General features: G+C 35.8%; 13 non-coding genes across 13 annotated transcripts; all 13 read right to left on the bottom strand.

The window, feature by feature from the left end:
• Positions 1–354: 354 nt before the first annotated feature.
• On the bottom strand, positions 355–426 carry trnaq-cug (transfer RNA glutamine (anticodon CUG)). The gene has a single exon. It is a non-coding gene; the product is annotated as a tRNA-Gln (tRNA).
• Positions 427–1,783: 1,357 nt separating this feature from the next.
• On the bottom strand, positions 1,784–1,855 carry trnaq-cug (transfer RNA glutamine (anticodon CUG)). The gene has a single exon. It is a non-coding gene; the product is annotated as a tRNA-Gln (tRNA).
• A 1,358-nt stretch (positions 1,856–3,213) lies between these two features.
• On the bottom strand, positions 3,214–3,285 carry trnaq-cug (transfer RNA glutamine (anticodon CUG)). The gene has a single exon. It is a non-coding gene; the product is annotated as a tRNA-Gln (tRNA).
• Positions 3,286–4,707: 1,422 nt separating this feature from the next.
• Positions 4,708–4,779, bottom strand: trnaq-cug (transfer RNA glutamine (anticodon CUG)). Its single transcript has one exon. It is a non-coding gene; the product is annotated as a tRNA-Gln (tRNA).
• Positions 4,780–6,372: 1,593 nt separating this feature from the next.
• On the bottom strand, positions 6,373–6,444 carry trnaq-cug (transfer RNA glutamine (anticodon CUG)). Its single transcript has one exon. It is a non-coding gene; the product is annotated as a tRNA-Gln (tRNA).
• A 1,593-nt stretch (positions 6,445–8,037) lies between these two features.
• trnaq-cug (transfer RNA glutamine (anticodon CUG)) lies at positions 8,038–8,109 on the bottom strand. Its single transcript has one exon. It is a non-coding gene; the product is annotated as a tRNA-Gln (tRNA).
• Positions 8,110–9,467: 1,358 nt separating this feature from the next.
• On the bottom strand, positions 9,468–9,539 carry trnaq-cug (transfer RNA glutamine (anticodon CUG)). Its single transcript has one exon. It is a non-coding gene; the product is annotated as a tRNA-Gln (tRNA).
• Positions 9,540–17,827: 8,288 nt separating this feature from the next.
• On the bottom strand, positions 17,828–17,899 carry trnaq-cug (transfer RNA glutamine (anticodon CUG)). Its single transcript has one exon. It is a non-coding gene; the product is annotated as a tRNA-Gln (tRNA).
• Positions 17,900–19,258: 1,359 nt separating this feature from the next.
• Positions 19,259–19,330, bottom strand: trnaq-cug (transfer RNA glutamine (anticodon CUG)). The gene has a single exon. It is a non-coding gene; the product is annotated as a tRNA-Gln (tRNA).
• Positions 19,331–20,518: 1,188 nt separating this feature from the next.
• trnaq-cug (transfer RNA glutamine (anticodon CUG)) lies at positions 20,519–20,590 on the bottom strand. The gene has a single exon. It is a non-coding gene; the product is annotated as a tRNA-Gln (tRNA).
• A 1,359-nt stretch (positions 20,591–21,949) lies between these two features.
• trnaq-cug (transfer RNA glutamine (anticodon CUG)) lies at positions 21,950–22,021 on the bottom strand. The gene has a single exon. It is a non-coding gene; the product is annotated as a tRNA-Gln (tRNA).
• A 1,425-nt stretch (positions 22,022–23,446) lies between these two features.
• Positions 23,447–23,518, bottom strand: trnaq-cug (transfer RNA glutamine (anticodon CUG)). Its single transcript has one exon. It is a non-coding gene; the product is annotated as a tRNA-Gln (tRNA).
• A 1,422-nt stretch (positions 23,519–24,940) lies between these two features.
• Positions 24,941–25,012, bottom strand: trnaq-cug (transfer RNA glutamine (anticodon CUG)). Its single transcript has one exon. It is a non-coding gene; the product is annotated as a tRNA-Gln (tRNA).
• Between the last annotated feature and the right edge of the window lie 1,341 nt (positions 25,013–26,353).

Genomic DNA, 26,353 nt, shown 5'->3' with positions numbered 1-26,353 from the left:
TTTGACAGCCCTAGTAACAACATAATAACATGATAATGCAGCGCATTACTGTAAAGTGTAATAGGATATAAGTATGAAAAAATGAATATGAAATTGTGTGATGTGCTCATGTGCAAACAGTTCTGATATGCATGTGAATATGGGTTTAATCATGATTATCCCTGGCCACCCAATGAAGAGTTGTCCAGTCTTATGACCAGGGGGACAAAAGTGTTGTTGAGTCTGTTTGTGCAGCAGCTGTGTATGAAAACTAGCATTAAATGAGTAACCGTAAGTGAGGTATTGATATATGACAGATTCAGTGTTATCATCAAACATGACAAAGGGAAGAGCTGGTTGTTGAAAGCAAAGATCAGGTTCCACCGAGATTTGAACTCGGATCGCTGGATTCAGAGTCCAAAGTGCTGACCATTACACCATGGAACCCTACATACAGTATCATAACTTCAAAAAAAAAAAATTCTTCCTCTCTATGCACTTTGCCAAAGGTCTGACCAAATGAAGTCGATTTGCCCAGTTACATCTGAACTCCTGGAAAAGAAGAATCTAAATATAAAAGTGCTTTCACTTTTAAACCCTTCTTCCAGTTCAAATGTGAATATTCTAAAATAAAACAGAAAGTCTTCACCGTAAGCTTGGAAATGTTCAGGTAAATAGTTCAAAATAAAAATCTGGACTGGTTCAGTAACCCAAAATGAACTAATTTACATAAAAAATGGGCCTTTTTTATATTATAACGGAGAATATCACCATTAATACAAAATATTAACCATTGTTGATTAATTCGTTTGAACCATTATCTAACAGAGAAAAGCACAAATGAGTTATTTCAGTCTTATTTCTTAATCTTAAGACTTACGTCAAAGCATTTAGATAATATGAGTTTGAAGCACTCTTAAATGAAGTTGTGACAGAGGCAAAGAAAGAAAGGTTTACAGGGTATATATACAGGGTATATAATGTATAGATATAAAGAGAAAAGCCAATTTTTCTTTGTGTTTATTTGATTCTAACTAAATTTACAAAATAGAGAATAATCGTGAGTTAACTATGGAAAAAGTGTGATTAATCGCGAAGTTGTGACAGAGGCAAAGAAAGAAAGGTTTACAGGATATATACAGGCTATATAATTTATAGATATAAAGATAAAAGACATTTTTTCTTTGTGTTTATTTGATTCTAACTAAAGTTTCAAAATAGAGAATAATCGTGAGTTAACTATGGAAAAAGTATGATTAATCGCGAAGTTGTGACAGAGGCAAAGAAAGAAAGGTTTACAGGATATATACAGGCTATATAATTTATAGATATAAAGATAAAAGACATTTTTTCTTTGTGTTTATTTGATTCTAACTAAATTTTCAAAATAGAGAATAATCGTGAGTTAACTATGGAAAAAGTGTGATTAATCGCGATTAAAAAATAATCGTTTGACAGCCCTAGTAACAACATAATAACATGATAATGCAGCGCATTACTGTAAAGTGTAATAGGATATAAGTATGAAAAAATGAATATGAAATTGTGTGATGTGCTCATGTGCAAACAGTTCTGATATGCATGTGAATATGGGTTTAATCATGATTATCCCTGGCCACCCAATGAAGAGTTGTCCAGTCTTATGACCAGGGGGACAAAAGTGTTGTTGAGTCTGTTTGTGCAGCAGCTGTGTATGAAAACTAGCATTAAATGAGTAACCGTAAGTGAGGTATTGATATATGACAGATTCAGTGTTATCATCAAACATGACAAAGGGAAGAGCTGGTTGTTGAAAGCAAAGATCAGGTTCCACCGAGATTTGAACTCGGATCGCTGGATTCAGAGTCCAAAGTGCTGACCATTACACCATGGAACCCTACATACAGTATCATAACTTCAAAAAAAAAAAAATTCTTCCTCTCTATGCACTTTGCCAAAGGTCTGACCAAATGAAGTCGATTTGCCCAGTTACATCTGAACTCCTGGAAAAGAAGAATCTAAATATAAAAGTGCTTTCACTTTTAAACCCTTCTTCCAGTTCAAATGTGAATATTCTAAAATAAAACAGAAAGTCTTCACCGTAAGCTTGGAAATGTTCAGGTAAATAGTTCAAAATAAAAATCTGGACTGGTTCAGTAACCCAAAATGAACTAATTTACATAAAAAATGGGCCTTTTTTATATTATAACGGAGAATATGACCATTAATACAAAATATTAACCATTGTTGATTAATTCGTTTGAACCATTATCTAACAGAGAAAAGCACAAATGAGTTATTTCAGTCTTATTTCTTAATCTTAAGACTTACGTCAAAGCATTTAGATAATATGAGTTTGAAGCACTCTTAAATGAAGTTGTGACAGAGGCAAAGAAAGAAAGGTTTACAGGGTATATATACAGGGTATATAATGTATAGATATAAAGAGAAAAGCCAATTTTTCTTTGTGTTTATTTGATTCTAACTAAATTTACAAAATAGAGAATAATCGTGAGTTAACTATGGAAAAAGTGTGATTAATCGCGAAGTTGTGACAGAGGCAAAGAAAGAAAGGTTTACAGGATATATACAGGCTATATAATTTATAGATATAAAGATAAAAGACATTTTTTCTTTGTGTTTATTTGATTCTAACTAAAGTTTCAAAATAGAGAATAATCGTGAGTTAACTATGGAAAAAGTGTGATTAATCGCGAAGTTGTGACAGAGGCAAAGAAAGAAAGGTTTACAGGATATATACAGGCTATATAATTTATAGATATAAAGATAAAAGACATTTTTTCTTTGTGTTTATTTGATTCTAACTAAATTTTCAAAATAGAGAATAATCGTGAGTTAACTATGGAAAAAGTGTGATTAATCGCGATTAAAAAATAATCGTTTGACAGCCCTAGTAACAACATAATAACATGATAATGCAGCGCATTACTGTAAAGTGTAATAGGATATAAGTATGAAAAAATGAATATGAAATTGTGTGATGTGCTCATGTGCAAACAGTTCTGATATGCATGTGAATATGGGTTTAATCATGATTATCCCTGGCCACCCAATGAAGAGTTGTCCAGTCTTATGACCAGGGGGACAAAAGTGTTGTTGAGTCTGTTTGTGCAGCAGCTGTGTATGAAAACTAGCATTAAATGAGTAACCGTAAGTGAGGTATTGATATATGACAGATTCAGTGTTATCATCAAACATGACAAAGGGAAGAGCTGGTTGTTGAAAGCAAAGATCAGGTTCCACCGAGATTTGAACTCGGATCGCTGGATTCAGAGTCCAAAGTGCTGACCATTACACCATGGAACCCTACATACAGTATCATAACTTCAAAAAAAAAAAAATTCTTCCTCTCTATGCACTTTGCCAAAGGTCTGACCAAATGAAGTCGATTTGCCCAGTTACATCTGAACTCCTGGAAAAGAAGAATCTAAATATAAAAGTGCTTTCACTTTTAAACCCTTCTTCCAGTTCAAATGTGAATATTCTAAAATAAAACAGAAAGTCTTCACCGTAAGCTTGGAAATGTTCAGGTAAATAGTTCAAAATAAAAATCTGGACTGGTTCAGTAACCCAAAATGAACTAATTTACATAAAAAATGGGCCTTTTTTATATTATAACGGAGAATATGACCATTAATACAAAATATTAACCATTGTTGATTAATTCGTTTGAACCATTATCTAACAGAGAAAAGCACAAATGAGTTATTTCAGTCTTATTTCTTAATCTTAAGACTTACGTCAAAGCATTTAGATAATATGAGTTTGAAGCACTCTTAAATGAAGTTGTGACAGAGGCAAAGAAAGAAAGGTTTACAGGGTATATATACAGGGTATATAATGTATAGATATAAAGAGAAAAGCCAATTTTTCTTTGTGTTTATTTGATTCTAACTAAATTTACAAAATAGAGAATAATCGTGAGTTAACTATGGAAAAAGTGTGATTAATCGCGAAGTTGTGACAGAGGCAAAGAAAGAAAGGTTTACAGGATATATACAGGCTATATAATTTATAGATATAAAGATAAAAGACATTTTTTCTTTGTGTTTATTTGATTCTAACTAAATTTACAAAATAGAGAATAATCGTGAGTTAACTATGGAAAAAGTGTGATTAATCGCGAAGTTGTGACAGAGGCAAAGAAAGAAAGGTTTACAGGGTATATACAGGCTATATAATTTATAGATATAAAGATAAAAGACATTTTTTCTTTGTTTATTTGATTCTAACTAAATTTTCAAAATAGAGAATAATCGTGAGTTAACTATGGAAAAAGTGTGATTAATCGCGATTAAAAAATAATCGTTTGACAGCCCTAGTCACAACATAATAACATAATAATGCAGCGCATTACTGTAAAAGTGTAATAGGATATATGTATGAAAAAATGAATATGAAATTGTGTGATGTGCTCATGTGCAAACAGTTCTGATATGCATGTGAATATGGGTTTAATCATGATTATCCCTGGCCACCCAATGAAGAGTTGTCCAGTCTTATGACCAGGGGGACAAAAGTGTTGTTGAGTCTGTTTGTGGAGCAGCTCAGAGACAGCAGCCTGCTGCTGATGATGCTCCTCTGTCTCATCAAAATTTAGTGTAGTGGATGTTGTGTATCAAAACAAGTATTAAATGAGTAACTGTAAGTGAGGTATTCATATATGACAGATTCAGCGTTCTCATCAAACATGACAAAGGGAAGAATTGGTTGTTGAAAGCAAAGATCAGGTTCCACCGAGATTTGAACTCAGATCGCTGGATTCAGAGTCCAAAGTGCTGACCATTACACCATGGAACCCTACATACAGTATCATAACTTCAAAAAAAAAAAAATTCTTCCTCTCTATGCACTTTGCCAAAGGTCTGACCAAATGAAGTCGATTTGCCCAGTTACATCTGAACTCCTGGAAAAGAAGAATCTAAATATAAAAGTGCTTTCACTTTTAAACCCTTCTTCCAGTTCAAATGTGAATATTCTAAAATAAAACAGAAAGTCTTCACCGTAAGCTTGGAAATGTTCAGGTAAATAGTTCAAAATAAAAATCTGGACTGGTTCAGTAACCCAAAATGAACTAATTTACATAAAAAATGGGCCTTTTTTATATTATAACGGAGAATATGACCATTAATACAAAATATTAACCATTGTTGATTAATTCGTTTGAACCATTATCTAACAGAGAAAAGCACAAATGAGTTATTTCAGTCTTATTTCTTAATGTTAAGACTTACGTCAAAGCATTTAGATAATATGAGTTTGAAGCACTCTTAAATGAAGTTGTGACAGAGGCAAAGAAAGAAAGGTTTACAGGGTATATATACAGGGTATATAATGTATAGATATAAAGAGAAAAGCCAATTTTTCTTTGTGTTTATTTGATTCTAACTAAATTTACAAAATAGAGAATAATCGTGAGTTAACTATGGAAAAAGTGTGATTAATCGTGAAGTTGTGACAGAGGCAAAGAAAGAAAGGTTTACAGGATATATACAGGCTATATAATTTATAGATATAAAGATAAAAGACATTTTTTCTTTGTGTTTATTTGATTCTAACTAAATTTTCAAAATAGAGAATAATCGTGAGTTAACTATGGAAAAAGTGTGATTAATCGTGAAGTTGTGACAGAGGCAAAGAAAGAAAGGTTTACAGGATATATACAGGCTATATAATTTATAGATATAAAGATAAAAGCCATTTTTTCTTTGTGTTTATTTGATTCTAACTAAATTTTCAAAATAGAGAATAATCGTGAGTTAACTATGGAAAAAGTGTGATTAATCGCGAAGTTGTGACAGAGGCAAAGAAAGAAAGGTTTACAGGATATATACAGGCTATATAATTTATAGATATAAAGATAAAAGACATTTTTTCTTTGTGTTTATTTGATTCTAACTAAATTTTCAAAATAGAGAATAATCGTGAGTTAACTATGGAAAAAGTGTGATTAATCGCAATTAAAAAATAATCGTTTGACAGCCCTAGTAACAACATAATAACATGATAATGCAGCGCATTACTGTAAAGTGTAATAGGATATAAGTATGAAAAAATGAATATGAAATTGTGTGATGTGCTCATGTGCAAACAGTTCTGATATGCATGTGAATATGGGTTTAATCATGATTATCCCTGGCCACCCAATGAAGAGTTGTCCAGTCTTATGACCAGGGGGACAAAAGTGTTGTTGAGTCTGTTTGTGGAGCAGCTCAGAGACAGCAGCCTGCTGCTGATGATGCTCCTCTGTCTCATCAAAATTTAGTGTAGTGGATTTTGTGTATCAAAACAAGTATTAAATGAGTAACTGTAAGTGAGGTATTCATATATGACAGATTCAGCGTTCTCATCAAACATGACAAAGGGAAGAATTGGTTGTTGAAAGCAAAGATCAGGTTCCACCGAGATTTGAACTCGGATCGCTGGATTCAGAGTCCAAAGTGCTGACCATTACACCATGGAACCCTACATACAGTATCATAACTTCAAAAAAAAAAAAATTCTTCCTCTCTATGCACTTTGCCAAAGGTCTGACCAAATGAAGTCGATTTGCCCAGTTACATCTGAACTCCTGGAAAAGAAGAATCTAAATATAAAAGTGCTTTCACTTTTAAACCCTTCTTCCAGTTCAAATGTGAATATTCTAAAATAAAACAGAAAGTCTTCACCGTAAGCTTGGAAATGTTCAGGTAAATAGTTCAAAATAAAAATCTGGACTGGTTCAGTAACCCAAAATGAACTAATTTACATAAAAAATGGGCCTTTTTTATATTATAACGGAGAATATGACCATTAATACAAAATATTAACCATTGTTGATTAATTCGTTTGAACCATTATCTAACAGAGAAAAGCACAAATGAGTTATTTCAGTCTTATTTCTTAATCTTAAGACTTACGTCAAAGCATTTAGATAATATGAGTTTGAAGCACTCTTAAATGAAGTTGTGACAGAGGCAAAGAAAGAAAGGTTTACAGGGTATATATACAGGGTATATAATGTATAGATATAAAGAGAAAAGCCAATTTTTCTTTGTGTTTATTTGATTCTAACTAAATTTACAAAATAGAGAATAATCGTGAGTTAACTATGGAAAAAGTGTGATTAATCGTGAAGTTGTGACAGAGGCAAAGAAAGAAAGGTTTACAGGATATATACAGGCTATATAATTTATAGATATAAAGATAAAAGACATTTTTTCTTTGTGTTTATTTGATTCTAACTAAATTTTCAAAATAGAGAATAATCGTGAGTTAACTATGGAAAAAGTGTGATTAATCGTGAAGTTGTGACAGAGGCAAAGAAAGAAAGGTTTACAGGATATATACAGGCTATATAATTTATAGATATAAAGATAAAAGCCATTTTTTCTTTGTGTTTATTTGATTCTAACTAAATTTTCAAAATAGAGAATAATCGTGAGTTAACTATGGAAAAAGTGTGATTAATCGCGAAGTTGTGACAGAGGCAAAGAAAGAAAGGTTTACAGGATATATACAGGCTATATAATTTATAGATATAAAGATAAAAGACATTTTTTCTTTGTGTTTATTTGATTCTAACTAAATTTTCAAAATAGAGAATAATCGTGAGTTAACTATGGAAAAAGTGTGATTAATCGCAATTAAAAAATAATCGTTTGACAGCCCTAGTAACAACATAATAACATGATAATGCAGCGCATTACTGTAAAGTGTAATAGGATATAAGTATGAAAAAATGAATATGAAATTGTGTGATGTGCTCATGTGCAAACAGTTCTGATATGCATGTGAATATGGGTTTAATCATGATTATCCCTGGCCACCCAATGAAGAGTTGTCCAGTCTTATGACCAGGGGGACAAAAGTGTTGTTGAGTCTGTTTGTGGAGCAGCTCAGAGACAGCAGCCTGCTGCTGATGATGCTCCTCTGTCTCATCAAAATTTAGTGTAGTGGATTTTGTGTATCAAAACAAGTATTAAATGAGTAACTGTAAGTGAGGTATTCATATATGACAGATTCAGCGTTCTCATCAAACATGACAAAGGGAAGAATTGGTTGTTGAAAGCAAAGATCAGGTTCCACCGAGATTTGAACTCGGATCGCTGGATTCAGAGTCCAAAGTGCTGACCATTACACCATGGAACCCTACATACAGTATCATAACTTCAAAAAAAAAAAAATTCTTCCTCTCTATGCACTTTGCCAAAGGTCTGACCAAATGAAGTCGATTTGCCCAGTTACATCTGAACTCCTGGAAAAGAAGAATCTAAATATAAAAGTGCTTTCACTTTTAAACCCTTCTTCCAGTTCAAATGTGAATATTCTAAAATAAAACAGAAAGTCTTCACCGTAAGCTTGGAAATGTTCAGGTAAATAGTTCAAAATAAAAATCTGGACTGGTTCAGTAACCCAAAATGAACTAATTTACATAAAAAATGGGCCTTTTTTATATTATAACGGAGAATATGACCATTAATACAAAATATTAACCATTGTTGATTAATTCGTTTGAACCATTATCTAACAGAGAAAAGCACAAATGAGTTATTTCAGTCTTATTTCTTAATCTTAAGACTTACGTCAAAGCATTTAGATAATATGAGTTTGAAGCACTCTTAAATGAAGTTGTGACAGAGGCAAAGAAAGAAAGGTTTACAGGGTATATATACAGGGTATATAATGTATAGATATAAAGAGAAAAGCCAATTTTTCTTTGTGTTTATTGATTCTAACTAAATTTACAAAATAGAGAATAATCGTGAGTTAACTATGGAAAAAGTGTGATTAATCGCGAAGTTGTGACAGAGGCAAAGAAAGAAAGGTTTACAGGATATATACAGGCTATATAATTTATAGATATAAAGATAAAAGACATTTTTTCTTTGTGTTTATTTGATTCTAACTAAATTTACAAAATAGAGAATAATCGTGAGTTAACTATGGAAAAAGTGTGATTAATCGCGAAGTTGTGACAGAGGCAAAGAAAGAAAGGTTTACAGGGTATATACAGGCTATATAATTTATAGATATAAAGATAAAAGCCATTTTTTCTTTGTGTTTATTTGATTCTAACTAAATTTTCAAAATAGAGAATAATCGTGAGTTAACTATGGAAAAAGTGTGATTAATCGCGATTAAAAAATAATCGTTTGACAGCCCTAGTCACAACATAATAACATAATAATGCAGCGCATTACTGTAAAAGTGTAATAGGATATAAGTATGAAAAAATGAATATGAAATTGTGTGATGTGCTCATGTGCAAACAGTTCTGATATGCATGTGAATATGGGTTAAATCATGACTATCCCTGGCCACCCAGAGAAGAGTTGTCCAGTCTTACGGCCAGGGGGATAAAAGTGTTGTTGAGTCTGTTTGTGCAGCAGCTGTGTATGAAAACTAGCATTAAATGAGTAACCGTAAGTGAGGTATTGATATATGACAGATTCAGTGTTATCATCAAACATGACAAAGGGAAGAACTGGTTGTTGAAAGCAAAGATCAGGTTCCACCGAGATTTGAACTCAGATCGCTGGATTCAGAGTCCAAAGTGCTGACCATTACACCATGGAACCCTACATACAGTATCATAACTTCAAAAAAAAAAAAATTCTTCCTCTCTATGCACTTTGCCAAAGGTCTGACCAAATGAAGTCGATTTGCCCAGTTACATCTGAACTCCTGGAAAAGAAGAATCTAAATATAAAAGTGCTTTCACTTTTAAACCCTTCTTCCAGTTCAAATGTGAATATTCTAAAATAAAACAGAAAGTCTTCACCGTAAGCTTGGAAATGTTCAGGTAAATAGTTCAAAATAAAAATCTGGACTGGTTCAGTAACCCAAAATGAACTAATTTACATAAAAAATGGGCCTTTTTTATATTATAACGGAGAATATGACCATTAATACAAAATATTAACCATTGTTAATTGTTGGGCCGCGGCAGGGAGCTGAGAGGAACGGACTTCAGCGTCAACGACCAGTTTCCCAAAGAAATCCTGGAAAGACGCAGGGTTCTGTTCCCCATCCGGAGAAAGTTCATGGAAGGAGGCTCCCGAGCTGTCATCGCGGTGGATAAGTTATTCATCAACGGGCAGCTGTACCGCGACCAGGAAACCACTCCTTGGCTCTTCTAAACTCCAGGTGATCTGTATTCGTTAACTTGTATAAATCATATCACCATAGATGGTACATAAGTAACTCTGAAATAGTCTATCCAATTCATATCTAGTTATCTATCAAGGCAAAATATATAGCTCACTGCCAGTCTCACCAGCATAGGATGTATGCAGTTCATATTTGTTTATTTGGGTATGTTTTTTTGTTTTTGTTTTTCCTTTTTCTATCTCACACTTCCACTCTTTTGCACTGTTTTTCTATTCTGTCTTTCTTCCCCAACCCGCTGCGTTTCCACCTTAATAAGTAATGTTAACAAGCACGGCGCACATAGAGTTTTGAGCAGAGCACATAATCAAGTTCCACACAGCATCGACAGCGCAAGTACATATTGTAGCAAGCTCATATTCACAACTGAAACACCAACAATGGCATGTTCATGGAAGCATATATGCACACACACGCACGGGATGCTTTTAGCAAGCATCCAGCACTCACTGCGTTAGTCTGAGCATGTCCACACTGAGGTTTATCTCATGGAATGTGCATGGAGCTGGGTCCAGGGAGAAGAGATTAAAAATCTCCAATAAATTGAAGGATTTACAGGCGGACATTGTTTTATTACAGGAGATTCATTTATCAAAGACTGTAGCTGATGTTCTCACCACAGCACAGTTTCCTCATGTGTACTCAGCCTGTTACAACTCCAGACAAAGAGGTGTAGCCATTCTGATAAATAGAAGAGTAAATTTCACCGTAAACAACACAGTTATAGATCCAGAAGGTAGATTTCTAATAGTTAATTTATCTGTTCAAAATATGAATTTATGCATTGCAAATATATATGGTCCAAATGTGGATGACCCCTCATTTTTTCACTCCTTTTTCACTTCACTCTCTGATCACTCAGATAACACACTCATCATAGGAGGGGACTTTAACATGGTATTAGACTCAGGAGTAGACAGACTCAGTACTTCAGGAAGTCAGCGGAACTGGCAGTCCACGAATATTCTTAAACAGTATATGAAAGATTTTGGTCTTTGTGATGCTTGGCGCTCCCACCACCCCACTCTTAGAGAATACACCTTCTTCTCACCGGTACACCACTCATACTCAAGAATAGATTATTTCTTAGTTAGCAGTTCCTTGATGAGGGATATTTCAGACACCAAAATCCACCCCATCACTATCAGTGATCACGCTCCAGTTTCTATCACACTGAAGAATAACAGAGTTACACCACCAGCTAGGAATTGGAGATTTAATACATCATTACTAAAAGACCCTGATTTTATTAATTATTTCAAAAGGGAATGGTCTGTATATTTAGAAAATAATGACCTGCCAGGAATGTCAGCTTGTACTCTTTGGGAAGCCGGAAAAGCAGTTATGAGAGGCAAAATAATCTCTTTTTCATCAAATAAGAAAAAGAGGGAAAGTTCAAGGATATCAGATTTAGAACTCAGGATTAAATCATTAGAAATTGTCTACAGTACCTCCAAAGAGGAACACACACTGAATGAATTAAGAAAAGCTAAACTTGAATTAAACAAAATTATTGATAAACAAACACAGTTTCTCATACAAAGACTTCGCTTGGAGAACTTTGAGCACGGCAATAAATCTGGAAGGTTCCTAGCTAACCAACTAAAGAGAAACAAAGAGAAAACAACAATCACTTCTGTTAAAGACTCAAAAGGAAATGTCACCCATGACCCCGATGTAATCAACAATGCTTTTAGGGACTTCTATAAAACCTTATATTCATCACAAAATGATCCATCAGACAGTAACATAGATCAGTTTCTTAGTAATATCAACCTTCCAAAATTACAAACCGAACAGGCAATGGCTCTGGATTCACCTCTTTCAATAGGAGAACTCCATGAAGCCCTTCAACATATGCCTAGTAACAAAGCCCCGGGACCAGATGGTTTTCCAGCAGAGTTCTACAAAGAATTTTGGACTGTTTTGGCACCTGCATTTCACAAAATGGTATTACAAGTTAAGCAGAATGGCAGATTATCCCCACACATGAACTCTGCTAACATTATCTTGCTACAGAAACCAGGAAAAGACCCCATACTTCCATCCAGCTACCGCCCAATATCTCTAATAAATGCAGACCTCAAAATAATTTGTAAAGCCCTCGCCAAAAGAATAGAAAAAATAACTCCACTTATAATACATCCTGACCAGACAGGTTTTATAAAGGGTAGACACTCATCCACTAACACTCGCAGGCTAATTAATCTCATAGACTATTCTAACATCAACAACCTGGAAACCACAATAGTCTCTCTAGATGCAGAAAAAGCATTTGATCGAGTGAACTGGAAATTTTTATTCGCATTAAACAAATTTGGGTTTGGGTCACACTTCATCAACTGGATAAGGATATTATATAGCTCCCCAAATGCGTGTGTTAGGACAAATGATCAAACCTCTCCAAACTTCAGTCTGCAGAGAGGTACAAGACAGGGTTGCCCACTTTCTCCCTCACTTTTTGCTATTTTCATCGAACCTTTAGCAGCTGCTATCAGACAAGAAAGAAATATTAAAGGCATCCAACCCCAAAATATTGAGCATAAAATAAGTCTTTATGCTGATGATGTTTTACTTTTCCTTCAGAACTCTCAAACGTCTCTCACTCACACGATCACACTCATAAATAAATTCTCAGCACTTTCTGACTACTCTATCAATTGGTCTAAGACCACAGTTCTGCCCATTAACTGCAGAGTCCAGAATATACCTGCAATCACTTTACAGTCAGGAAATATCAGATATTTAGGCATAAACATTTCCTCCAGGCTCTCAGAGCTAACAAAGCTAAATTATGTGCAATTATTAAAGACAGTAGAGGACGATCTCTCTCGTTGGAAGTCCTTACCTATATCACTTATGGGGAGAGTTACAACCATTAAAATGATGATACTACCAAAAGTTAATTATTTGTTCTCAATGATCCCCATAAAACCATCTGCTACTTGGTTTAAGTCACTAGATTCTTGCATCTCCAAATTTCTGTGGAAAAACAAACCACCACGTATTAGTTTAAAAACTCTACAGAAGACCAAGGACTGTGGTGGATTAGATTTACCTAATTTTCAGCACTATTCCTTAGCCAATAGGTTACAGTATATATCAAAATGGTTTAAACCTAGCCCAATAGATGAACCATGGATAAATGTAGAACAAGCATTGTGTGATAATCTGGAAATCTCTGACCTGCCACTTATTAGTCAAAACGTAAAACATCACAAATGTTTCAAAAGCATTAACATTAGCACCTCTCTGACAGCCTGGTGGGAATTTCTTAAAATAACAAAGTCCTCACTTGTCCCGTGTAAGCTTACACCCATCTGGAACAATCCTGACATACTGCAAAACAAAAAAATGCTAAACTTTACTCTGTGGAAGATCAAAGGAATCAAACATCTGGAACATATAATCCAAAATGGACATTTTATTTCATTTGATGAGCTCATATCACAACACGAGATAGGAAGCAATAAATTCCTAGAATATCAACAACTTAAGTCTATAATAACAAAGAAATATATCCTCCACCAACCAGACTTACAACTCCCGATTAGGGTAGCAGAATTTCTAAGCATCTGCACCCCAAAACTACTATCAAAAATATATAAATTATTGTCTAAAATAGATGACACAATGTCTCTTCCATCCTCAAAATGGGAGGCAGATTTATCCATCAGTTCTAGTCATAGCTTCTGGCCACAAATATGTTTGAACACCTTCAGAATGACTCAGAATTCTAATTTACAGCTCATACAATACAAAATCCTTCATAGAACACACTATACAGGACAAAGGATGTTCAGGATGGGTCTGACACACTCAAACATCTGCTCACATTGCACAGATAACACACCTGATGATTATGCACACGCTTTGTGGTTCTGTGCGCCTGTCCAGAAGTTCTGGCTTGAAGTCTGTGCGGACCTATCAACATGGCTTAAGTGTAGCATCCCTGCATGCCCCACACTGTGCATACTGGGTGACTTAGACAACATCAACATGGAAATTAACTCAGCACACATGGTTCTCACAGTGTTATGTATCGCAAAGAAAACTATTCTCATGAACTGGAAAGCGAAGAACAATCTGTGTATTAACCAGTTTAGAAATTTTCTTTTAGATTATATTAGCATGGAAACAATGTCTGCCTCCTCAAAACATCAATTGGCTGAATTTAACTCTCTCTGGTTCCCGCTGATTAGCTTTATCACATAGTGGTGGTGGTGGGTTGCTGTCCCGTCGCTCTGGGCGGTTGGGTGTGTGCTGGGGGGGGCTGTGTGGCTTCGGGCGTCTGGTGGTCTCGCGGGTCGTGGGGACCGGGTTGGTCATTGCTGGGGGGGACTGTGTGTCGGGCTTGGAGGGCAGTTTTGGGGGCTTGCGGGTGGGACTGTCTTGCGGTGTGGGGCGGGGTCACTTAGAGGCCTTGGGGTGGTGGCTGCTGGCTCTATGCCGGGTGGCTGGGCCGCTCCGGCATGGGTGGTGGTGCTGGGCCTGGGCCCTGGTGGCTGGGCGCTGCCTTGCGCCCGGGGGGGGGGCCTGCCTGTGCCTGGAGGGGCTGCGTTGTCCTGGACGCGCCACAGTATGGGTGGGTTGGTGCAGGTCCTGGTGCCGGGCTTGTTGCTCTGGGACCTCCAAGGTGTCCGCAGATGGTTGTTTTTTTTTCAGGGTGTTGGGGCGTGCGGTGGGGGGGGGGGGGGGGGGTGGCCTGTGTGATGGTGGGTCTCAGGCCCGGGCTGCTGCGACTGGTGTGACCGGGAGGTTTGTTTGTTTGTTTTTTGTTGTTGTTTGTTTGTTGTTTGTAGAGGTCCTCCGGGGTGGGGTGGGGCGGGATGGGTACCTTCTGGGGGTACAGCAGCTCCCGCAATATGGTCGCTGCAGGCCCCGAGCCTGGTGGACATCAGCCCCTCCTGCCCTGGGTTGGCTCCCAGGTAGCGGGGATGCCTATTGCAGCCAGTCCCTGGCTGCCTTCTCCGGGGGAGAGTAGCTGCCCCGGTGTATATCCCCATACCCCTCTCCCTTCTGGCTCCTGTACACAGCACACACTCACACATGAAGGGTTTTGGGGGCGTGTGTGTTCGGTGGGGTGTAGTGGATGGGGCCACGTAGGTGGTCCCCTTTGGTTGCACTCTGCAGTTCCCCGCCCCTGTTTTAATTACACCTTAGACATTACTACTTATCAAACACACACTCACACACACACATTAGGTCTTGGGGGGTGGTTACACTGAGTGGCATCTGGTGGGCGGGGCTCTTTGGGTATGTAGGCTGCCCAGAGGGCCGCGCTCCCAGTCCTACAAGTTGGGCTGCCCCTCAATTTTAATCGCTCACTATTAGAAAATATTGAAGAGCCAGAAGGGTGAGGGGAGGGGTCTTCTTCCCACACCCCTGCTTCCTGGTTGCTGCTCGGGGCGGGAGGGGCCAAGAGGATTAATTAATTGTTCTGCTGGTTCGGGGTCTGTGGTGGCTGGGGGGCTGCTGGCCCCCTGGTGTGCCCGCTGCGCTACACCCCAGCAGAGTCGAGGGAGGGAGGATGTGTGGATGTATGGGACGTGAAAGTGTGTGTGGTAATGATTGGGCCTGGATCTGGGACTTGCTGTCGCCTGGCCTGCCTGTGCTTCTCCCGATGGGGGGGCGGCGTTGCCTCTCCCCGCTGCTCGCGACTTCACCCACCTGTGGGCACGTCTTGACTCCCAGGGCACTTGGCCAGGGGCGCTGGGGCAGGCGCTGACCCACTGCGTGGCTGTCTGGGGCACTTGGCCCTCCTGGGTATTGGGTGGGGCCTCTGCCGGGGGGTTTGGGGGCGCTCGGGCTCCCGGGGCCCGGGTCCAGTGCACGGCCCATGTCTGGGCAGCTGGGACCTGGCGGGGTCGGTGGGCTGTTGCCCCTGGCTCTCTGAGGGCCTCTGCCCTATGCTTATGGGGGCTCTGTCCGGGGGCTTCCTCTGCAGTCTTCTGGGTGGATGCGTGGTTGTCCCTGCGGTGGGCTTCGTGGGTTCTGTGCTCCGTGGGGGCTGCTGGTGGCCTGGGTCTTGTGGCCCTCTCTGCCTGCTTCTGATTGCTGGGGGGGCGCTGTGGATTGTGGCCCTGTACACTTATACACTCATAACTAACCACGGTTACCATGTAGATCCTGTGCCATGGGTGTTGCATGTTCTCACACACACACACACACACACATTTATTAGCCCAGTAGCATGCTCGCTAAGCAGTTTATGTGTTATCCTGTGGTTTCAGGTCATCTCTCCACAGCTGTGTTGTATGCGATTACCGCTTCTTGTGCTTGTTTTTGTTTGTTTGTGTGTTTGTTTTTTCTCTGCTTGTCTGCTTTCAGGTGCTCCTGGTGGCGCTATGGCTGGATTCCCCTCAGAGGCCATGGATTGTTGTCTGTTTTGTTTTTTACAGGTGTAGCAGCTGGTTGTCTGGTTTTTGTTTCTATTTTTGTTCTGTTTCCTCTTCTTTCCTCTTCTTCTTTCCTTGTCCCCCGGTCCGGTTCAGTTCTATTACATGTCATATATTGTAAACAGAAATAAATAAATGGGCATCAAGGGGAGCTTTACATTTATAAAACTTCCCTTGGCAAAGCAAATCTGTTTGGCATCAAAGGTATTCAGACTACAATTCTGCTGCCATAATGCTGAACAGGACAAGGGGGAAGAAAAAAAAAAAAAAAAAAAAAAAAAATATTAACCATTGTTGATTAATTCGTTTGAACCATTATCTAACAGAGAAAAGCACAAATGAGTTATTTCAGTCTTATTTCTTAATCTTAAGACTTACGTCAAAGCATTTAGATAATATGAGTTTGAAGCACTCTTAAATGAAGTTGTGACAGAGGCAAAGAAATAAAGGTTTACAGGGTATATATACAGGGTATATAATGTATAGATATAAAGAGAAAAGCCAATTTTTCTTTGTGTTTATTTGATTCTAACTAAATTTACAAAATAGAGAATAATCGTGAGTTAACTATGGAAAAAGTGTGATTAATCGCGAAGTTGTGACAGAGGCAAAGAAAGAAAGGTTTACAGGATATATACAGGCTATATAATTTATAGATATAAAGATAAAATACATTTTTTCTTTGTGTTTATTTGATTCTAACTAAATTTACAAAATAGAGAATAATCGTGAGTTAACTATGGAAAAAGTGTGATTAATCGCGAAGTTGTGACAGAGGCAAAGAAAGAAAGGTTTACAGGGTATATACAGGCTATATAATTTATAGATATAAAGATAAAAGACATTTTTTCTTTGTTTATTTGATTCTAACTAAAGTTTCAAAATAGAGAATAATCGTGAGTTAACTATGGAAAAAGTGTGATTAATCGCGATTAAAAAATAATCGTTTGACAGCCCTAGTCACAACATAATAACATAATAATGCAGCGCATTACTGTAAAAGTGTAATAGGATATATGTATGAAAAAATGAATATGAAATTGTGTGATGTGCTCATGTGCAAACAGTTCTGATATGCATGTGAATATGGGTTTAATCATGATTATCCCTGGCCACCCAATGAAGAGTTGTCCAGTCTTATGACCAGGGGGACAAAAGTGTTGTTGAGTCTGTTTGTGCAGCAGCTGTGTATGAAAACTAGCATTAAATGAGTAACCGTAAGTGAGGTATTGATATATGACAGATTCAGTGTTATCATCAAACATGACAAAGGGAAGAGCTGGTTGTTGAAAGCAAAGATCAGGTTCCACCGAGATTTGAACTCAGATCGCTGGATTCAGAGTCCAAAGTGCTGACCATTACACCATGGAACCCTACATACAGTATCATAACTTCAAAAAAAAAAAAATTCTTCCTCTCTATGCACTTTGCCAAAGGTCTGACCAAATGAAGTCGATTTGCCCAGTTACATCTGAACTCCTGGAAAAGAAGAATCTAAATATAAAAGTGCTTTCACTCTTAAACCCTTCTTCCAGTTCAAATGTGAATATTCTAAAATAAAACAGAAAGTCTTCACCGTAAGCTTGGAAATGTTCAGGTAAATAGTTCAAAATAAAAATCTGGACTGGTTCAGTAACCCAAAATGAACTCATTTACATAAAAAATGGGCCTTTTGTATATTATAACGGAGAATATGACCATTAATACAAAATATCAACCATTGTTGATTAATTCGTTTGAACCATTATCTAACAGAGAAAAGCACAAATGAGTTATTTCAGTCTTATTTCTTAATCTTAAGACTTACTTCAAAGCATTTAGATAATTTGAGTTTGAAGCACTCTTAAATGAAGTTGTGACAGAGGCAAAGAAAGAAAGGTTTACAGGGTATATATACAGGGTATATAATGTATAGATATAAAGAGAAAAGCCTATTTTTCTTTGTGTTTATTTGATTCTAACTAAATTTACAAAATAGAGAATAATCGTGAGTTAACTATGGAAAAAGTGTGATTAATCGCGAAGTTGTGACAGAGGCAAAGAAAGAAAGGTTTACAGGGTATATACAGGCTATATAATTTATAGATATAAAGATAAAAGCCATTTTTTCTTTGTGTTTATTTGATTCTAACTAAATTTTCAAAATAGAGAATAATCGTGAGTTAACTATGGAAAAAGTGTGATTAATCGCGAAGTTGTGACAGAGGCAAAGAAAGAAAGGTTTACAGGGTATATACAGGCTATATAATTTATAGATATAAAGATAAAAGCCATTTTTTCTTTGTGTTTATTTGATTCTAACTAAATTTTCAAAATAGAGAATAATCGTGAGTTAACTATGGAAAAAGTGTGATTAATCGCGATTAAAAAATAATCGTTTGACAGCCCTAGTCACAACATAATAACATAATAATGCAGCGCATTACTGTAAAAGTGTAATAGGATATAAGTATGAAAAAATGAATATGAAATTGTGTGATGTGCTCATGTGCAAACAGTTCTGATATGCATGTGAATATGGGTTAAATCATGACTATCCCTGGCCACCCAGAGAAGAGTTGTACAGTCTTACGGCCAGGGGGATAAAAGTGTTGTTGAGTCTGTTTGTGCAGCAGCTGTGTATGAAAACTAGCATTAAATGAGTAACCGTAAGTGAGGTATTGATATATGACAGATTCAGTGTTATCATCAAACATGACAAAGGGAAGAACTGGTTGTTGAAAGCAAAGATCAGGTTCCACCGAGATTTGAACTCGGATCGCTGGATTCAGAGTCCAAAGTGCTGACCATTACACCATGGAACCCTACATACAGTATCATAACTTCAAAAAAAAAAAAAATTCTTCCTCTCTATGCACTTTGCCAAAGGTCTGACCAAATGAAGTCGATTTGCCCAGTTACATCTGAACTCCTGGAAAAGAAGAATCTAAATATAAAAGTGCTTTCACTCTTAAACCCTTCTTCCAGTTCAAATGTGAATATTCTAAAATAAAACAGAAAGTCTTCACCGTAAGCTTGGAAATGTTCAGGTAAATAGTTCAAAATAAAAATCTGGACTGGTTCAGTAACCCAAAATGAACTCATTTACATAAAAAATGGGCCTTTTGTATATTATAACGGAGAATATGACCATTAATACAAAATATCAACCATTGTTGATTAATTCGTTTGAACCATTATCTAACAGAGAAAAGCACAAATGAGTTATTTCAGTCTTATTTCTTAATCTTAAGACTTACTTCAAAGCATTTAGATAATTTGAGTTTGAAGCACTCTTAAATGAAGTTGTGACAGAGGCAAAGAAAGAAAGGTTTACAGGGTATATATACAGGGTATATAATGTATAGATATAAAGAGAAAAGCCTATTTTTCTTTGTGTTTATTTGATTCTAACTAAATTTACAAAATAGAGAATAATCGTGAGTTAACTATGGAAAAAGTGTGATTAATCGCGAAGTTGTGACAGAGGCAAAGAAAGAAAGGTTTACAGGATATATACAGGCTATATAATTTATAGATATAAAGATAAAAGACATTTTTTCTTTGTTTATTTGATTCTAACTAAAGTTTCAAAATAGAGAATAATCGTGAGTTAACTATGGAAAAAGTGTGATTAATCGCGATTAAAAAATAATCGTTTGACAGCCCTAGTCACAACATAATAACATAATAATGCAGCGCATTACTGTAAAAGTGTAATAGGATATATGTATGAAAAAATGAATATGAAATTGTGTGATGTGCTCATGTGCAAACAGTTCTGATATGCATGTGAATATGGGTTTAATCATGATTATCCCTGGCCACCCAATGAAGAGTTGTCCAGTCTTATGACCAGGGGGACAAAAGTGTTGTTGAGTCTGTTTGTGCAGCAGCTGTGTATGAAAACTAGCATTAAATGAGTAACCGTAAGTGAGGTATTGATATATGACAGATTCAGTGTTATCATCAAACATGACAAAGGGAAGAGCTGGTTGTTGAAAGCAAAGATCAGGTTCCACCGAGATTTGAACTCAGATCGCTGGATTCAGAGTCCAAAGTGCTGACCATTACACCATGGAACCCTACATACAGTATCATAACTTCAAAAAAAAAAAAATTCTTCCTCTCTATGCACTTTGCCAAAGGTCTGACCAAATGAAGTCGATTTGCCCAGTTACATCTGAACTCCTGGAAAAGAAGAATCTAAATATAAAAGTGCTTTCACTCTTAAACCCTTCTTCCAGTTCAAATGTGAATATTCTAAAATAAAACAGAAAGTCTTCACCGTAAGCTTGGAAATGTTCAGGTAAATAGTTCAAAATAAAAATCTGGACTGGTTCAGTAACCCAAAATGAACTCATTTACATAAAAAATGGGCCTTTTGTATATTATAACGGAGAATATGACCATTAATACAAAATATCAACCATTGTTGATTAATTCGTTTGAACCATTATCTAACAGAGAAAAGCACAAATGAGTTATTTCAGTCTTATTTCTTAATCTTAAGACTTACTTCAAAGCATTTAGATAATTTGAGTTTGAAGCACTCTTAAATGAAGTTGTGACAGAGGCAAAGAAAGAAAGGTTTACAGGGTATATATACAGGGTATATAATGTATAGATATAAAGAGAAAAGCCTATTTTTCTTTGTGTTTATTTGATTCTAACTAAATTTACAAAATAGAGAATAATCGTGAGTTAACTATGGAAAAAGTGTGATTAATCGCGAAGTTGTGACAGAGGCAAAGAAAGAAAGGTTTACAGGGTATATACAGGCTATATAATTTATAGATATAAAGATAAAAGCCATTTTTTCTTTGTGTTTATTTGATTCTAACTAAATTTTCAAAATAGAGAATAATCGTGAGTTAACTATGGAAAAAGTGTGATTAATCGCGAAGTTGTGACAGAGGCAAAGAAAGAAAGGTTTACAGGGTATATACAGGCTATATAATTTATAGATATAAAGATAAAAGCCATTTTTTCTTTGTGTTTATTTGATTCTAACTAAATTTTCAAAATAGAGAATAATCGTGAGTTAACTATGGAAAAAGTGTGATTAATCGCGATTAAAAAATAATCGTTTGACAGCCCTAGTCACAACATAATAACATAATAATGCAGCGCATTACTGTAAAAGTGTAATAGGATATAAGTATGAAAAAATGAATATGAAATTGTGTGATGTGCTCATGTGCAAACAGTTCTGATATGCATGTGAATATGGGTTAAATCATGACTATCCCTGGCCACCCAGAGAAGAGTTGTACAGTCTTACGGCCAGGGGGATAAAAGTGTTGTTGAGTCTGTTTGTGCAGCAGCTGTGTATGAAAACTAGCATTAAATGAGTAACCGTAAGTGAGGTATTGATATATGACAGATTCAGTGTTATCATCAAACATGACAAAGGGAAGAACTGGTTGTTGAAAGCAAAGATCAGGTTCCACCGAGATTTGAACTCGGATCGCTGGATTCAGAGTCCAAAGTGCTGACCATTACACCATGGAACCCTACATACAGTATCATAACTTCAAAAAAAAAAAAAATTCTTCCTCTCTATGCACTTTGCCAAAGGTCTGACCAAATGAAGTCGATTTGCCCAGTTACATCTGAACTCCTGGAAAAGAAGAATCTAAATATAAAAGTGCTTTCACTCTTAAACCCTTCTTCCAGTTCAAATGTGAATATTCTAAAATAAAACAGAAAGTCTTCACCGTAAGCTTGGAAATGTTCAGGTAAATAGTTCAAAATAAAAATCTGGACTGGTTCAGTAACCCAAAATGAACTCATTTACATAAAAAATGGGCCTTTTGTATATTATAACGGAGAATATGACCATTAATACAAAATATCAACCATTGTTGATTAATTCGTTTGAACCATTATCTAACAGAGAAAAGCACAAATGAGTTATTTCAGTCTTATTTCTTAATCTTAAGACTTACTTCAAAGCATTTAGATAATTTGAGTTTGAAGCACTCTTAAATGAAGTTGTGACAGAGGCAAAGAAAGAAAGGTTTACAGGGTATATATACAGGGTATATAATGTATAGATATAAAGAGAAAAGCCTATTTTTCTTTGTGTTTATTTGATTCTAACTAAATTTACAAAATAGAGAATAATCGTGAGTTAACTATGGAAAAAGTGTGATTAATCGCGAAGTTGTGACAGAGGCAAAGAAAGAAAGGTTTACAGGATATATACAGGCTATATAATTTATAGATATAAAGATAAAAGACATTTTTTCTTTGTGTTTATTTGATTCTAACTAAAGTTTCAAAATAGAGAATAATCGTGAGTTAACTATGGAAAAAGTGTGATTAATCGCGAAGTTTGTGACAGAGGCAAAGAAAGAAAGGTTTACAGGATATATACAGGCTATATAATTTATAGATATAAAGATAAAAGACATTTTTTCTTTGTGTTTATTTGATTCTAACTAAATTTTCAAAATAGAGAATAATCGTGAGTTAACTATGGAAAAAGTGTGATTAATCGCCATTAAAAAATAATCGTTTGACAGCCCCAGTAACAACATAATAACATGATAATGCAGCGCATTACTGTAAAGTGTAATAGGATATAAGTATGAAAAAATGAATATGAAATTGTGTGATGTGCTCATGTGCAAACAGTTCTGATATGCATGTGAATATGGGTTTAATCATGATTATCCCTGGCCACCCAATGAAGAGTTGTCCAGTCTTATGACCAGGGGGACAAAAGTGTTGTTGAGTCTGTTTGTGGAGCAGCTCAGAGACAGCAGCCTGCTGCTGATGATGCTCCTCTGTCTCATCAAAATTTAGTGTAGTGGATGTTGTGTATCAAAACAAGTATTAAATGAGTAACTGTAAGTGAGGTATTCATATATGACAGATTCAGCGTTCTCATCAAACATGACAAAGGGAAGAATTGGTTGTTGAAAGCAAAGATCAGGTTCCACCGAGATTTGAACTCGGATCGCTGGATTCAGAGTCCAAAGTGCTGACCATTACACCATGGAACCCTACATACAGTATCATAACTTCAAAAAAAAAAAAATTCTTCCTCTCTATGCACTTTGCCAAAGGTCTGACCAAATGAAGTCGATTTGCCCAGTTACATCTGAACTCCTGGAAAAGAAGAATCTAAATATAAAAGTGCTTTCACTTTTAAACCCTTCTTCCAGTTCAAATGTGAATATTCTAAAATAAAACAGAAAGTCTTCACCGTAAGCTTGGAAATGTTCAGGTAAATAGTTCAAAATAAAAATCTGGACTGGTTCAGTAACCCAAAATGAACTAATTTACATAAAAAATGGGCCTTTTTTATATTATAACGGAGAATATGACCATTAATACAAAATATTAACCATTGTTGATTAATTCGTTTGAACCATTATCTAACAGAGAAAAGCACAAATGAGTTATTTCAGTCTTATTTCTTAATCTTAAGACTTACGTCAAAGCATTTAGATAATATGAGTTTGAAGCACTCTTAAATGAAGTTGTGACAGAGGCAAAGAAATAAAGGTTTACAGGGTATATATACAGGGTATATAATGTATAGATATAAAGAGAAAAGCCAATTTTTCTTTGTGTTTATTTGATTCTAACTAAATTTACAAAATAGAGAATAATCGTGAGTTAACTATGGAAAAAGTGTGATTAATCGCGAAGTTGTGACAGAGGCAAAGAAAGAAAGGTTTACAGGATATATACAGGCTATATAATTTATAGATATAAAGATAAAAGACATTTTTTCTTTGTGTTTATTTGATTCTAACTAAATTTACAAAATAGAGAATAATCGTGAGTTAACTATGGAAAAAGTGTGATTAATCGCGAAGTTGTGACAGAGGCAAAGAAAGAAAGGTTTACAGGGTATATACAGGCTATATAATTTATAGATATAAAGATAAAAGACATTTTTTCTTTGTTTATTTGATTCTAACTAAAGTTTCAAAATAGAGAATAATCGTGAGTTAACTATGGAAAAAGTGTGATTAATCGCGATTAAAAAATAATCGTTTGACAGCCCTAGTCACAACATAATAACATAATAATGCAGCGCATTACTGTAAAAGTGTAATAGGATATATGTATGAAAAAATGAATATGAAATTGTGTGATGTGCTCATGTGCAAACAGTTCTGATATGCATGTGAATATGGGTTTAATCATGATTATCCCTGGCCACCCAATGAAGAGTTGTCCAGTCTTATGACCAGGGGGACAAAAGTGTTGTTGAGTCTGTTTGTGGAGCAGCTCAGAGACAGCAGCCTGCTGCTGATGATGCTCCTCTGTCTCATCAAAATTTAGTGTAGTGGATGTTGTGTATCAAAACAAGTATTAAATGAGTAACTGTAAGTGAGGTATTCATATATGACAGATTCAGCGTTCTCATCAAACATGACAAAGGGAAGAATTGGTTGTTGAAAGCAAAGATCAGGTTCCACCGAGATTTGAACTCGGATCGCTGGATTCAGAGTCCAAAGTGCTGACCATTACACCATGGAACCCTACATACAGTATCATAACTTCAAAAAAAAAAAAATTCTTCCTCTCTATGCACTTTGCCAAAGGTCTGACCAAATGAAGTCGATTTGCCCAGTTACATCTGAACTCCTGGAAAAGAAGAATCTAAATATAAAAGTGCTTTCACTTTTAAACCCTTCTTCCAGTTCAAATGTGAATATTCTAAAATAAAACAGAAAGTCTTCACCGTAAGCTTGGAAATGTTCAGGTAAATAGTTCAAAATAAAAATCTGGACTGGTTCAGTAACCCAAAATGAACTAATTTACATAAAAAATGGGCCTTTTTTATATTATAACGGAGAATATGACCATTAATACAAAATATTAACCATTGTTGATTAATTCGTTTGAACCATTATCTAACAGAGAAAAGCACAAATGAGTTATTTCAGTCTTATTTCTTAATCTTAAGACTTACGTCAAAGCATTTAGATAATATGAGTTTGAAGCACTCTTAAATGAAGTTGTGACAGAGGCAAAGAAATAAAGGTTTACAGGGTATATATACAGGGTATATAATGTATAGATATAAAGAGAAAAGCCAATTTTTCTTTGTGTTTATTTGATTCTAACTAAATTTACAAAATAGAGAATAATCGTGAGTTAACTATGGAAAAAGTGTGATTAATCGCGAAGTTGTGACAGAGGCAAAGAAAGAAAGGTTTACAGGATATATACAGGCTATATAATTTATAGATATAAAGATAAAAGACATTTTTTCTTTGTGTTTATTTGATTCTAACTAAATTTACAAAATAGAGAATAATCGTGAGTTAACTATGGAAAAAGTGTGATTAATCGCGAAGTTGTGACAGAGGCAAAGAAAGAAAGGTTTACAGGGTATATACAGGCTATATAATTTATAGATATAAAGATAAAAGACATTTTTTCTTTGTTTATTTGATTCTAACTAAAGTTTCAAAATAGAGAATAATCGTGAGTTAACTATGGAAAAAGTGTGATTAATCGCGATTAAAAAATAATCGTTTGACAGCCCTAGTCACAACATAATAACATAATAATGCAGCGCATTACTGTAAAAGTGTAATAGGATATATGTATGAAAAAATGAATATGAAATTGTGTGATGTGCTCATGTGCAAACAGTTCTGATATGCATGTGAATATGGGTTTAATCATGATTATCCCTGGCCACCCAATGAAGAGTTGTCCAGTCTTATGACCAGGGGGACAAAAGTGTTGTTGAGTCTGTTTGTGCAGCAGCTGTGTATGAAAACTAGCATTAAATGAGTAACCGTAAGTGAGGTATTGATATATGACAGATTCAGTGTTATCATCAAACATGACAAAGGGAAGAGCTGGTT

This window comes from Leuresthes tenuis, unplaced genomic scaffold (assembly GCF_036924035.1).
Source record: "Leuresthes tenuis unplaced genomic scaffold, fLeuTen1.0.hap1 SCAF_12, whole genome shotgun sequence".
NCBI classification, from domain to species: Eukaryota; Metazoa; Chordata; class Actinopteri; order Atheriniformes; family Atherinopsidae; genus Leuresthes; species Leuresthes tenuis.
The sequence above is the reverse complement of the archived record's forward strand: the minus strand, read 5'-3'. Positions and strand labels throughout refer to the sequence as shown.